Source organism: Henckelia pumila, chromosome 3, assembly GCF_033568475.1.
Source record: "Henckelia pumila isolate YLH828 chromosome 3, ASM3356847v2, whole genome shotgun sequence".
Taxonomy (NCBI): domain Eukaryota; kingdom Viridiplantae; phylum Streptophyta; class Magnoliopsida; order Lamiales; family Gesneriaceae; genus Henckelia; species Henckelia pumila.
This window is the reverse complement of record NC_133122.1, coordinates 56,817,205-56,831,043: the sequence shown is the minus strand read 5'-3', so window position 1 is coordinate 56,831,043 and position 13,839 is coordinate 56,817,205. Positions and strand designations below refer to the sequence as shown.

General features: G+C 34.6%; 1 long non-coding RNA gene across 4 annotated transcripts; it reads left to right on the top strand.

Moving 5' to 3' along the window:
• The first annotated feature begins 4,938 nt into the window (after nt 1-4,938).
• LOC140893082 (uncharacterized) lies at nt 4,939-12,997 on the top strand. Of its 4 annotated transcripts, none has more exons than XR_012153009.1 (5): nt 4,939-5,028; nt 5,146-5,354; nt 5,472-5,580; nt 5,734-5,950; nt 12,859-12,997. It is a non-coding gene; the product is annotated as an uncharacterized lncRNA (long non-coding RNA). The 4 variants fall into 4 exon arrangements; XR_012153010.1 differs by lacking the exon at nt 12,859-12,997 and adding an exon at nt 9,614-9,792 and having other exon boundaries at nt 5,743-5,950; XR_012153007.1 differs by lacking the exon at nt 12,859-12,997 and adding an exon at nt 9,614-9,792.
• Nucleotides 12,998-13,839: the final 842 nt, after the last annotated feature.

Below are 13,839 nucleotides of genomic sequence, written 5' to 3'. Positions count from 1 at the left end.
GACATTGTGCAATGCATGTGGAATACGCCATGCAAGAATGATGAGAAGAAATGTGGAGGGATAGAGAAGGGGAAGATGATGATGAAAGTCCTTAGGATTTTATTTTTTTCTCTCTTATTATCAGTATGTTAAATTTGTACGTACGTATTTTGTTTTGAATTAAAATATGATTTTATCACTTGAAAATCAAAGAGAAATATTCAAATTTGCTTACGAGTTTGTTAATAAATCCTTTCTCCATATATTATATATGCCATGAAAAAAAAATTTGAACCACTTCTACTGATGAAAAGTATCATGAATTAATTTGCATGCATGCATTCTTTTTGTGCAAGCACTGTGCAACATATGTGCGCTAGCAAGAATTAGGACAAAAAAGGAAAACGAGAAGTAAAGATCGTTTTATTTGAAAATAAAACATGAATTGGGACTAAAAAAAAAAGGTTAAAAAGAATACATTTAATAAAAACTGGAACAGAAATAACAGTACTCTTTTTAACTTAGAAAACTTAAGGTAGCTTAAATATTAAAATAGAGTAAATATTACTTTCATTTCTACGAAATTAATAAAATACATGGAATCTTTACATTTATTACATATATATTGACCATGCTAATACGTGTGACCAAAGTGTATTTTTTATATAAAATTTTAGAGTACAAATAAAGTCCACTGGGACATGCATGACAAAAAAGCAGTGAAATATTCGACCATAAAATTGTTTTGTATAAATACAATGAAACTGATTGAAAGCAGTAAATATCCATCTTTGCATTTTTTTTAATAAAAAAAACCCAAAAAAATAAAACAGTACCAAATATTTCACAATGTTTGTGCTGCAAGGCGAGTATGGATTTATGTCATATCGACATTTCGGTATACCGAAATTTCGGTATGGTATGCGGTATTCAACGAATACCGCGGTATACCGTACCGAACCACCCCTAGTAATGACAAGATACTATGGGTAAATCTGACTATTTGAGTAGTAATGGTGTATTTTTCTTTTTTTTTTTTTTTTTTTTGAGGAGAGGATATACTTGTTTTCACCTTAACCATTAAATGATTTGGTTCCTAGCTTTAGGGGTGGTATACCATACCGTACTTTATCAAAAATCGCATATTGTATATTGTGTCAAAAATTATGATATAAGAAAATGTTATATCAGATATCGTAACGAAAATTGGTATACCAAAATTTTCAGTACATGTAAATAATATACTGATCATACCGAATTTTTATGGTATACCGAAATTTTGGTATGATATCGGTATATATCGTTTTATACAGAAAAAAACCGGTAGACGGTATATACCAAAATTTTAAATTTCATATCGTTATAGTACCGAAAAATTTGGTATCGTTACCGTACTGTATCGAAAATTCGATATTTTTTTGGTACGATAACTTCGCTATACCAAAAATTCGGTATTTTTTCCACCCTACCTGGATCCCTTCCAAAACTAAAATCTTCTGGAAGGGTCAAGGGAGTGTTCGGAAAATCTTTTAGAAACAACTTTCTAAATTTTAACTTGGTCGAAGTGCTTTGGGACGTTTGTGAATACTTGATTTTGAAACAAATTCTATAATTTTTAACCAAAAATGAAATAAGGTTGTGATATTTTTTTAGCTTTTGCTTTCGTGTTAATATTTTTTAATTATAACTTGAGATTTGTATTTTTAAAAATCTTATCATATTCCATATTTGTCCTCATTTATTTTTACCATACTTGCACTAGTAGAAAAATTGCGTAAGATTTCGGTTAATAACCGAAGTCGTAGGAACTTAATTAATTACCGAAGTAGTGTCACGTGAAGTAATAGGGTACTTTTTTACTTCGCTGAATCGCCGAAGTCTTATACCTTAAATTACCGAAGTCTTTGGTCATTTTTTGGAGGCAGAATTGGACCGGTGTCGAAGTAAAAACATATATTTTACTTCGCTCATTTCATAAGTTACGAAGTCAAACATATGCTTATACTTCGCTTATTAATGAAATTACTGAAGCCATAGAATAGCTTTTACTTCATCAATTTCGTTAACAGGCGAAGTGATATAATATCTTTTACTTCATTAATTTCCTATATTACCGTAGTAAAATGCATTTTTCTACTTCGTCTATTAATGAAATTGCTGAAGTAATAGAATTTGTTTTACTTCGATATTTTTATTAAAATACGAAGTAGAAGATAATGATTTACTTCGTTTATTCTAAAATTTCCGAAGCAATAGAACACATTTTCTAAATTAAAATTTAGATACAATAATGCCATAAATATATTTTGAAACATAAAAATACACTATTAATATTAATAAATCCATCCCAAAACGACACATACATATCAACAAGTACTCTATCCACCAGAATAACCCGAAATTATATGCACATATCCACACATATTTCCTCAAAACTAAACGTGTACACATCCACACTTATTTCCTCAAAAATAAGTATTATCCCAATTTGAAATGACATATTCAACCACCTAAACGTGTACACATCCACACGTATTTCCTAAAAAAAAAGTATTATCCCAATTTGAAATGACATATTCAGCCACCTACATGCGAGTAGACAAATTCATTCCATTCACTTCTAACTTCATCAAATTGTTCTTGACTGTACGCCTTATTCTTGACGCATCCTGCAAACTGAAATTCAAAAAAATATAGGAATGTCACGGTAAACCAACAAGGAAACTAGTTGCAAACTATTATCCAAAACAAAGGTAGCAACCTATTTTCAAAGACAGCATCCTGCAAACTAGAAGTGAATGATTTGAAATAAAAAACAAAGGCTGCATCCATTTTATTTGTATTAAATCGTCTTTGTTACCTGACATACGACCAAATTACATGTATATATATTCACTTAACTGTTATTAATGTGAGGCCACCCTCCAATGAGCTGTAACTTTTAACAAGAGGTTTCCAGAATTTAGTGAACCTATTTTACATATGTTATCATACACTTGTCCATATCCTTGCAATTAGGACCACTGTATACTGCGATCTTCAGCAACTAGCTAGAGCTAAGTCATGCATCGTCATAACTTATATATAACTTATATACGAAAATAGTTAATACAAATTGTTATGGGATTGGAGTTCATTTTATAAGTTATTTTATAAACTATTTTAAACGCTTATTTTCAATCAACAAGAGACAAAACATCACGTATATGTTTGAAGGAAAAAAATACAGTGAAGAAGAAGAAGTTGTCGAGCAATTTAAGAAAAAGTAGAATGCATGGACACAACTAGAACCACGTAATTAGTTAAATACATTGTTCGAATCCTTAAGCTTATCCTCATGCAATAGGAGAAGCAACACTTGCAATAAACAAAGGAACAAAAACAAGGCAGAATTTCAAACAGAGGACTCAAAAAATCTTCAAACAAGCTTATAGTTTCTAACATTATGCTTAATTGTTAATCGAATTTTGAAAGGAAGCATAAAATAAAATTTGCAACTCACCATCCTCTTCCATCTCTACATGTTTTGAATCATCAAAAAAGAAATCTGTAAATTAATAACTTGGGAAAAAAACAATACCCCTATTAAAAGGAAAGAGCGTGAGCTAACTTTCATATATGTGCTTGGTGGACGTGAGCTAACTTTCATATAGTAAATTATATCGCTTTAGTCGGTAGTTCAAAAAATTATTATATATGTAATAATATGTTACAGACCCAGCTTCTTTCCTTGGGCATTTCGATTCTCATTTCACCCTTCAGAAACTTCCAGATATTTTTGTCTCTTATTTTAACCAACGAATTTTATACACTGACTAAATTTGCTATCGTTCATCTCAAGGTTCTTATCTATACCTTAAATTTTCTGCTAATGGATTTGCATAGTGGTATTAACGTACAGATAAAACATAAGACAGAAACATGATCTGGCATAGCGGTAAAAGCAAGCACTCCTCCAAAATACCTCAATATCGCATAAAACTGCAATGACTTTTAGTTATTTGCTAAAAACAAGAACTATTTTAGGAGGACGCACTCCTCCAAAATACCTCAATATGACATAAAATTGCAACGACTTTTAGTTATTTGCTGAAAACAAGAACTGGTTTAGGGATTTTGGTCGTACCTAGATGCAGGGCACTCGAACATCTTTTTGGCGCTGTACTATGGTGCCGATGCTCAAAGAACGGGAGAAATCCCCTCCCATGTAGAATTCCTCTCCCAAAGTACTGCTTCATAGCAGAGTGCTGCTTCAAATAGCTAGCTAGAAATCCTATGATCCAAAACATAAAAAGCACAATCTCCATTACACAAACACACAAAAGAGAAGAAGAAAATTTCATACCAGCAACAAAAATGCTGACTACTATCACCACTTTTTGAAATTCTCCTGCCATCTCAGATAATTCTGCAATCCCCAGGGATAATGCCCCAGCAGATAAGGTCCCCAATGCACGATTAATCCTTTATTAAGTGTACCCCTTACAAATATATACCATACATAGATTTCATCTTCTAATTCTATGATGAACATGTTAGTTTACACTTTATTGGACCACGAATCTACTGTTACACTAAAAGCCATATCTAGAATAATTCAAGGTAGTGTACTGGTGCTTTTGTCTACGTGAACATCTCAGATTTCACTTTTGCATTCCCGGAAAGGTTCATCCTAGCAGACATGACCATCTGAATCAAAAAATAAATAATATTATAAAGTTAATCATCAATAACAATGGAACCATAATAGAATAATGTTGTAAATCACTACAAGAAAAATGAGTATTTGCAGCGCGACATCAACAGCGTACAATAAAAGTACGCCGTCAATGATATTATTTACGGCATGCCCTTTAGTGTGCTGTCAAAAGTTAGTATTAACAGCGCGCTTCGTGCTGTTAATAGTCTTAAAATAGAATTCAATATTTACCGCCCGCGGTTTGCTGTTAATACGCTTGATATATTTCGGTCAAGCAGGGTTCAACATTCTTAAAGATCATTTACCTCTGCATATTACCTCTATTTTCTTTCTTCCACCGTCGACTTGAGGTAATCTTCTTCTTCTCATTTTCTCTCGATTTATGACCGAAACCCTATGTTTTCTCCCTAAATTTTTGTGTTGTTTGATAAATCACTGCAAGTAATCCGCCGTCGAACTTCCAATAGAATAATTTACAGGTACTCAGAACAAGAAATTGAGATGCGAGAACAAGAGAAGCCCACATCTCTCGCACGACGAAGAGAACAATAAATTGAGAAGCAACATGTACTCTTCTTCTTCAAGAATGCACTGAAGTTCTCTGGTTTGCTAAATCTCGGGGCTCTATTTTCATTCTCTCTGTTGATAAAATACTTTCTGTCGAGGATTCATGTAGGTAAGTTTTTGAATCCAAAAGTTTCTGCTTATTCATTTGCTTTAGGATTTGTATATGTTATTTCTTTTCATTTTGTTTTTGTTTCTTTTCGTTTGTCTTCGTTTTGTTTATTGACAGTCTTGGAGAATATGCTGCTGAAATCTTGTTTGCTATACCTAAGAATAAAAGTGCTCTATACAAATTGGATTGTTCGTCACTAGTGATTGATTGGTGGACTTTGTTCTAGGTGAATTTCTGATGCTTTTGGGTTGCTGGGTTTGTGTTCAATATGTTTTTTTTTCTTCTGCATAGATGCATTCAAATTATTCCTCTTATTTTCAAGGTTAATGATCTATATGATCTTTTGGGCAAGTTTGGAATTTTATATTCTTATGGCTAGTTGCATTAGGGGGGCTGACGTGAATCCTTGGCTGGTCATGTTTGCAAAAGTTTACCCTTTTTTGGAGGAGATAAGATTAAAGAGAATGACTGTTAGTGAATAGAGCTTGGAGACAGGAGTTATTGGCTAAGTCATTCCCGGGCTTCAAGGCTTTATCTTTGTCAAGTTGTGATGGATTCAGTGATGATGGGATCAAAGCCATTGCCACTTATTGCATGTAAGGCCAGTTTTTAGAAATTTTTCTTCTTGATGCTGGTTTAAAATTTCTTTGGTTTCCTACAAATGTAAGTGTGTTTTTTTTTGCATTTGATATGTGGCTTTAGATGCTAACAAGTCAGATTTATTCAAGATTTTATCTTCTTGGCAATAAAACAAGGGTCTTTATTATGCTTTTAGTTGTTTGTAGAACATCGGTGCCTTTAGTCATATTCCTTTTTAATGTACAAATCTAGGGTCAAAATTGTTAGACGTCAGCTGTATTTTATGTACGGTACATTGCTCGTACATAAATAGATTGCAAGAAAGTAAATACTTCCAAGCAATTGGCTTGAAAAAGTCAAATTTATGATGTTAAATCTGAGATGCATGAATTTGACAAATAATATTGAACTTAGTTATTAATAGGTGGAAAATTTCCTCTTCTCTCATAATTAATATATGTCATACAATTTTCATCTTTTCTTAATCAGGTCCATTGAAAATGCTATATACATTCATCCGATTTCCAAGCTTCTTTAGTTTCATTAGTAACAGAAACATTCATTATATTCAATTCGAGTTATGTTGAATATCTATAATTTCCGTTCCTGCCTGAAAGATTGTTAAACATGTGCGTGTAAGGAAAGATATATATGTTGTCAAGGGAACCACACGTAAAAGATGAAGATTATGCAATGTTTGTAAATCATTAAAAGAATCGTGCATGTAATTATGCTTTTCTCTGCATAAAATTGATTTACTTTTAAGCACATGGCATATATGATTCTATATATATATAATTATAATTTAAGTGATGTGTCTCGTTGATCTCCTATATTGAATGTCATATGATACTTAACGTGAATGTTAAATCGCAATTATCTTGTCAAAAAATCAGAATAATTATCTAGAACAGAAATGGTGGCCATTATCTCATTAATCTTGCTAACTAGTTTTGGTGGTTATTTCTGAATGTGTGGTGAATTTTACTTCGTACATTTTTGGTGACATGAATTTATTAATCATATATATACATTTGAGTTACTACTACTTTATTTTGATACTTACAAGATGATTTTCAATTTCCATTACAAGAATATTACGTGATGATTTCGTTTAATTTTTGTTTTGTCATCAATCACAAAACTTGTCTTGTAATTGATCCAAATTTGATATTAGTATCGACTCTGACACATACATTTGGAAGTGGCCTAAACGCTGTATGTTTCCAAATATTCATAGATTTTAATTGGTTCAAATTTGATATTAGTGGGGTGAATTAGATTTTACAAAGTTAATTTGATAAACCAGATTATTAAAATGATGTATCTATTAATCATGTATCCGACCAAAATCTAAATATATATATATATATATATATATATATATATATATGACTTGTTGCTCTTGTTTTATCTACGTTTGCTTTTAAATTTCTATTCTTGGAGCAGGAAGCGCTTGGATTCTACTCTCCATGTAACACCCGGTATTTAAATACGTAAATTCGCATGCATAATTAGGAAATTTATTTATTTAAAATTTTAGATTTATGGGTTAAATTATTATGTGAATTATTTGTGCATGTTTTAAGATTTATTTTCAAGCATTTAACCCATAATTTGAGATTTTTATGATTTTTGGTATTTAAATTATTTTATCGCGTAGACGGGACCGTGGACGGACGAGATGACAACTTTCTATCCAATGTATTTCATGAGCCTTTTAAGAGCCCAAAAATATTATTTTGAGTTTTATCTCCTCAAAATTATCAGTATTTAATTTTATATAATTTTAGGAGTCCATTTTTATCCAAATTTAGCCAAAATATTGACTTTTAATTATCTTTAAAATTCCCTAAAATTCATATTTCGGGATTTTAAATGAGTTATCAGATTCTTAACTTTTATTTGGAGTTTTAAGTTGTATATTTTATATTTAAAACCCTTATTAATATTTTAATTACCCTATATTCTAAATTAATCAAAAATCACAAAAAAAAAAAAAAAAACCCCAACCCTACGTTCAATCCTTCAGCCGCCACCCCCTCCCTTGTTCTTCATCTCCTTCATCGTGCCAGGCCAGAAAACTTCTTAGGAGATCGATTTTAAGCTTCCAAGGTGGTTGATCATCGTCCCGTCGTCCCGGAATCGTCATCTACGCCTACTTCTCTTCAATTTTCGGTGCTAGGCATCTTTCCTTTCGATTTTTTGATGCCATATCAGTGTTTATGCGTGTGTGTGTGATTATCAGAATTATTCAAGAAATTTTCAGAAAAAAAAATCGATTGGTTTTGTTGTTATGCGCCTTGTTCTTGGATGGGTTGAATCATGCTCACGTTTTTTTAGCCATGGGTGCGTCCAGCTGCTGGCCAGGGGTTCCTAGGCTGTGTGAGGGTGGTTTGGACTCGAGTGGCTCGAGTGGTTCGAGCCAAACGAGCCCAGGAAAGGGCTGGTGCAAGATCGGCCTTGTGTGTGCGCAGGTTAGGGTTCGATGGAAGGGGGTTCGGCCTCTATGCCTGGGGCTGCATGGGGTCGGGGCCTTGGTCAGCTTAGGACCGCCCAGACGTGGGCTATGTCTGGGCGGCCGGAGCAGGCCGGCGGCAGCCATGGAGTGGCTGCTACTCGCGGCCGAGAGGCATAGAGGAGGGGCGACGGGTTTAGGGTTTCAGTGATGGGTCCGGGTCGGGTTGGTGGTCCGGGTCAAGTCAGTGGGTCTTGGGTTATGTTAGTTGGGTCCGGGTCCGGGTCAAGTTAGTTGGGCTCGGGTATTTTATTTTTAAGTTAATTAATAAGTCTAAGTGTTTAATTGGGCTAATTAGTTTAATTAAATTAATGGGCTATATTAAATTTTCTTAGTGGACATAATTAATTAATTTAAGTTAGTCAACTAATTTTTATGGGCTTTAGAGCCCATGGAAATTATTGGGCCAATCTTTGGGCTTTTGGGCCCATTGGGCCAGAATAGAGTGTTGTTGGGCCAGAAAATTTTTATTGGGCTTAGAAATGTGTTAATGAGCTTAAGTATGTTAATGAGCCAGTCTCAGTGTTAATGGGCCAGAATTTAAGAAATTGGGCTTGAGTGTTAGGGCCAGCAGTTCAGTACAACCCATGAGAAATTGCATGTGTCCTGAATATATATTTAATTATTTTTATGCATGGAAGTTATTTTTAATATTTATATGTTAGTATGAAATTAAATTAAATATATATGAAGACCACACATTTTATTTAAGTACATGCATTCATGAAATAATTTTTATGCATGATTTAATGTTTAAGGTTGAGCAAAAGAAAATAATTTTTAGGTTGAAAGTTGAAGTAGTGTGACAATTTAAGGGGGATTCGTCCCCATATGTGAACTATTGAAGGACAGTTTACTGCCAATTTAAGATGTGATTCGTCACCGCCACGTACGTTGGTTTACCACGCTGATCAGTATTTAATGTATGTATGGTTACACTATGGATACGACCTTTCGATATTAGAAAATACTTTGCTCAACAATGTTTATGTATTATTATGATATTCAAGTTTAATTTAAGTTTATGTTATGTTCATGATATTTTTAAGCATGCTCATTCATGTATATGTTATGTATTAGTATTAAAGTGATTTAAATTATTTTAAACCCTTGTTATGTTAGCATGTTGGGCCTCTAGGCTCACTACACTGATATGGTGCAGGTGAGTACGTAGAGGAGGATGTAGTACCCACCGGCGGCGAGGATCTATGAGCGGACATGCAGTGACCCCGTGACCGTTGTCTGAGTCTATATGCATGTTTCGAATATTTTATCATGTTATACATTTTTATTTATTTTCAGTAATTGACACTATTGTATGTTTTTATTTAAATATTTTCAGTGCATGTAAACTTTAATTTATTTTGCTTTTGTCAGTATTTTATTAAATGCATGACTCAGATATTTAATTTATGAAATATTAAAGTTTCGAATTGTTGCATTATTTTATTCAAGTTATTTATTTTTAAAAACTACTTATTTTGTGCATATATGTATGGGCATGTATGTACATATTTTTACTTAGTAAGTATAAAAAAAAAAAAAATTCCGCATATTTATTTACATTTAGAGAGTTAGGGTCGTTTCAGTTGGTATCAAAGCACGGTCCTTGGAGGTGTCATTACTGCTATGCGAGCTCAGAAATCCCGCTACCGGTCTGTAAGTTTTAAGTGTTTATAGCATGATTTACTTTTAAGAATTTAAGTTAGCATTAATGTTAAAGAACTTAGCTATGCATGGCGATTTACGTAGAGATATATGTGGTGGTGCAGAATGCCTCCCAGACCTGTGAACAGACGTGAGAGATCTCCACCTCCACCCCAGGATCCACTTGCAGCATTGGAGCAGGCCAATGCTAATATGATGGCAGGGATTACTGCTCTGTTGGAGCAGCAGGCTGCACGTCCTAGACTGTCCCACGAGGAGGACGTAGCTGAGCGGTTCCAGAAGAAGGGACCGAAGGAGTTCACTGGTACCACCGATCCATTGGTGGCTGAGGGGTGGATTCGCTCTTTGGAGTCCATCTTTGCATACATGGATATTACTGACGCCGACAGGGTGAACTGTGCGACTTATATGATGAAGGGAGATGCAGCTCTTTGGTGGGAGGGTGCTGCCAGGGGAGTACATCTTCCTACATTGACTTGGGCGTAGTTTAGGCGTATCTTCTACGCCAAGTATTTCACGGAGGATGTGCGCAGTCGCATGATCCGGAAGTTTATGAGTCTCCGGCAGGGGGACATGTCAGTGATTGAGTATGTGAGACAGTTCGAGAGGGGCTGTCATTTTGTGCCTCTGATTTCAGACAGTCCACCGGAGAAGATGAGGCAGTTTGTGGAGGGACTGAAAGCGGATATCAAGCATGACGTACGTATGATGGACGTCGCTACATATGAGGCGGCAGTTAGTAGAGCACTGAGGTCAGAGGAGGGTATGAGAGAGATACAGCTAGAGCAGCAGGGGAAGAGACATATTCAGTCTGGATTTCAGCGACCATCTTCGCAGCCTCCTGCGAAGAAGCAGTATACTGGGCCGTCTAAGGGCCCGAACCAGCAGCAGAGGTCACAGCAGCAGAGGCTACAACAGCCGAGGGGCGGGGCCCCTAATACTGGAGATTTTCCTACTTGCCCGAAGTGTCAGAAGATGCATTCGGGACCTTGTCTTCTTGGAGCAGGAGTTTGTTTCCACTGTAGAGAGCCAGTGCACCAGATAGCTAATTGCCCGAGGAAGAAGAACACCACTGGTAGAGTGTTCGTTATGCAGGCAGAGGAGGCAGACCCAGATACCTCCTTGATCACCGGTATATCTTACCCTTAGTATTTTATGATTTCTTCCTTTGGTTAAGAATTTCGATTTTTTTTCTTGTGGAATATTTGTTATTTGGGATTTCCTATCTGCATGTTAGAATAAGAAGCATGTTTTACTTGTGATTAGAATTAAGGGTTATTAGTGACTCATCTTTGGGGGAAAGTTTAATAGTGGTATGAAATTGTTGGGATTCTTCTGCGTGCAGGGATAATTCTAGTTGGAGGCAACTCCACATTTGCGTTGCTAGATTCAGGGGCTACGCATTCGTTTATCTCCCTAGAGTTTATCAGACGGATAGACATCACACCTGTAAGGCCCGAAAATATTAAATTATTAATTATGGAATTTGAGAATTAAATTCCATATTATGAGCTAATATTGATTTGAGAAGTTATGGAAATGATAGATTTAATTTCCGGGCTAAAAATAATTGATTTGAGAATTTACGAATTTTGAGAATTAAATTCCGAGAATTCTTAAATTAAAAGAATAAATATTCGATTTGAATATTTATGGAATTGAAGATTTAATTCCATGTTTCGGAAATTAAAGAAGATGAATTTGGAAGATATAACTCGATCAGGGACTGATTTGCACATACTGACATTTGAAGGGCTGAAGTGCAAACGGTCGGGATTATTTAATTAATCCGAATTTAATTTATTTTAATTCGAGTATATTTAATTTGGGAATATTTAGAGTTTTGATTTAAATTCTAATATTCTTAAATTATTTTGGATTGAAATTGAATTAAAACGACGGCCGAGGACTGAATTGCAATTAATGAAAACTTCAGGGACTAAATTGCAATTTATGCAATAGCTATCTGATTTTAAGCATAATTATCAGAATGAAACGTGTTATGTTCAGAATAGAATCAGGAATTTGAGAACAGAGGTCGAAACCTCTTCCTTTTTCTTTTGATTTTGATTTCTTCAAATCGCCGTAACTTTTGATCCGTTCGTCCGATTTCGATTCCGAAAGATGTTTTGGAATCCTTGCGACGAGTACTTCAATTTGATGTAAGTTTCTGATTACTTCGGTATGGTTTGAAGATCGAAATATTGCAGAGATCAGATGTTGAGCATGAATATGGCTTTCTATTGAATTATGTAGTTCCGTATCGATGTCGAATCAGTTATTTGATGCCGTATGAATTCCAATGAGTTTTTACAGCATGTATTTTGAATGTATGCTTCTGATATGCTGAGTAGATGATGTTATGTTGCTGATATGTTGATGAGAAACCATAATTGAAATTGAAAATGGTTTCGATATTTCATCGGTTACCGATTTTTAATCGCTACGCCGTCGATTTGTGTTTTGAGACAAGTGTGATAGCTGATATTCGAGATAAGATGTTCTTTGATATGTTTATGATAATAGCTGTTGGTTTGAAGAGTTGAATGACAATGAACGGATATGAAAAACCGTAAGAATGGAGTTGAAAGTAGAAATGAATTCGATACTGTAACGATTCCCGATTGTCAATCGCTACGATGATTGGTTATGTTTTGAAACCATACTGATAGTCTATGATTGAGCTAATGATCTTGGGATTGTATACTGATTTTGTTAGATGCAATCTTTATATTTCAGACATGCTACGAGCTCAAGCAACTCAAGAAGTCGAATTGTGAACCGAGGAAGTTCGCTTGAGGTTTGAAATGATTTGATTGAAGATGTGCTGATGATTTCGACTCGATTCTGAAAGGAATGAATTGAACAAAGATTGATGTGCATGTTTTGAGGTTGAAGAATTCAGAACAGACGAAATACGAAGGTAAAAGTAGACTACTATTTGTTTGGGATTACAACTCGAGATGGTTTGTATCGAGTTCCCCTAAATCACATACTTGTTTGCTTAATTGCTTTTATGTGCTTTAATTTGAGTTATTGAATAAGTTCTTGATATAATGAATGCTTTGATGATATATGTTGCATTCATCTTGAAGACTTATTCCTTGATTTTGAAATGAACGGAAACGTTCGAATAGACGATTTGAGGAATCGTATATGTATGGCCTGGGTGGTTGTTTTAGCCTAGCGTCTGATTTGCATATATGATTTCTTCAAAGTCTAGAGAAGAAAGATAAGTAACCCCACCTCGAGCGGGAGAGTCGGTGGATTAGTTATGATATCTACTTCTCGGGATCCCAACCGACGAATGATGAAATGAACCTTGTTTTGAAAACATGCATTGTATTTACTTTTATATCATGATTTTGATATATGTTTGATATGCATGTTTAGTTGCTTTTACTGGGAAATATATTTCTCACCGGAGTTATCCGGCTATTGTTATGTTGTATGTGTCATGGCAATAGGAGGGAATGGAGCAGAACAAAGGCAATCTTGAAGAACAAGGGTTGAAGAGATATAGCGTGATGATCCGAGTTAGATGGTTGAGTGAGCTGTCATGATGTAGAGTTGAGCTTTAAACATGATCTTGTTATAGCTACTTGTTTCACAACGTGTAGATGATCTAGTTGTTATCTTGTTGTTGTATTTAGGATTTGATAGATGTTTAAATCCTTTGAAACAACATGGTGTAGCTTGCTCTTGAATGAATAACATTGC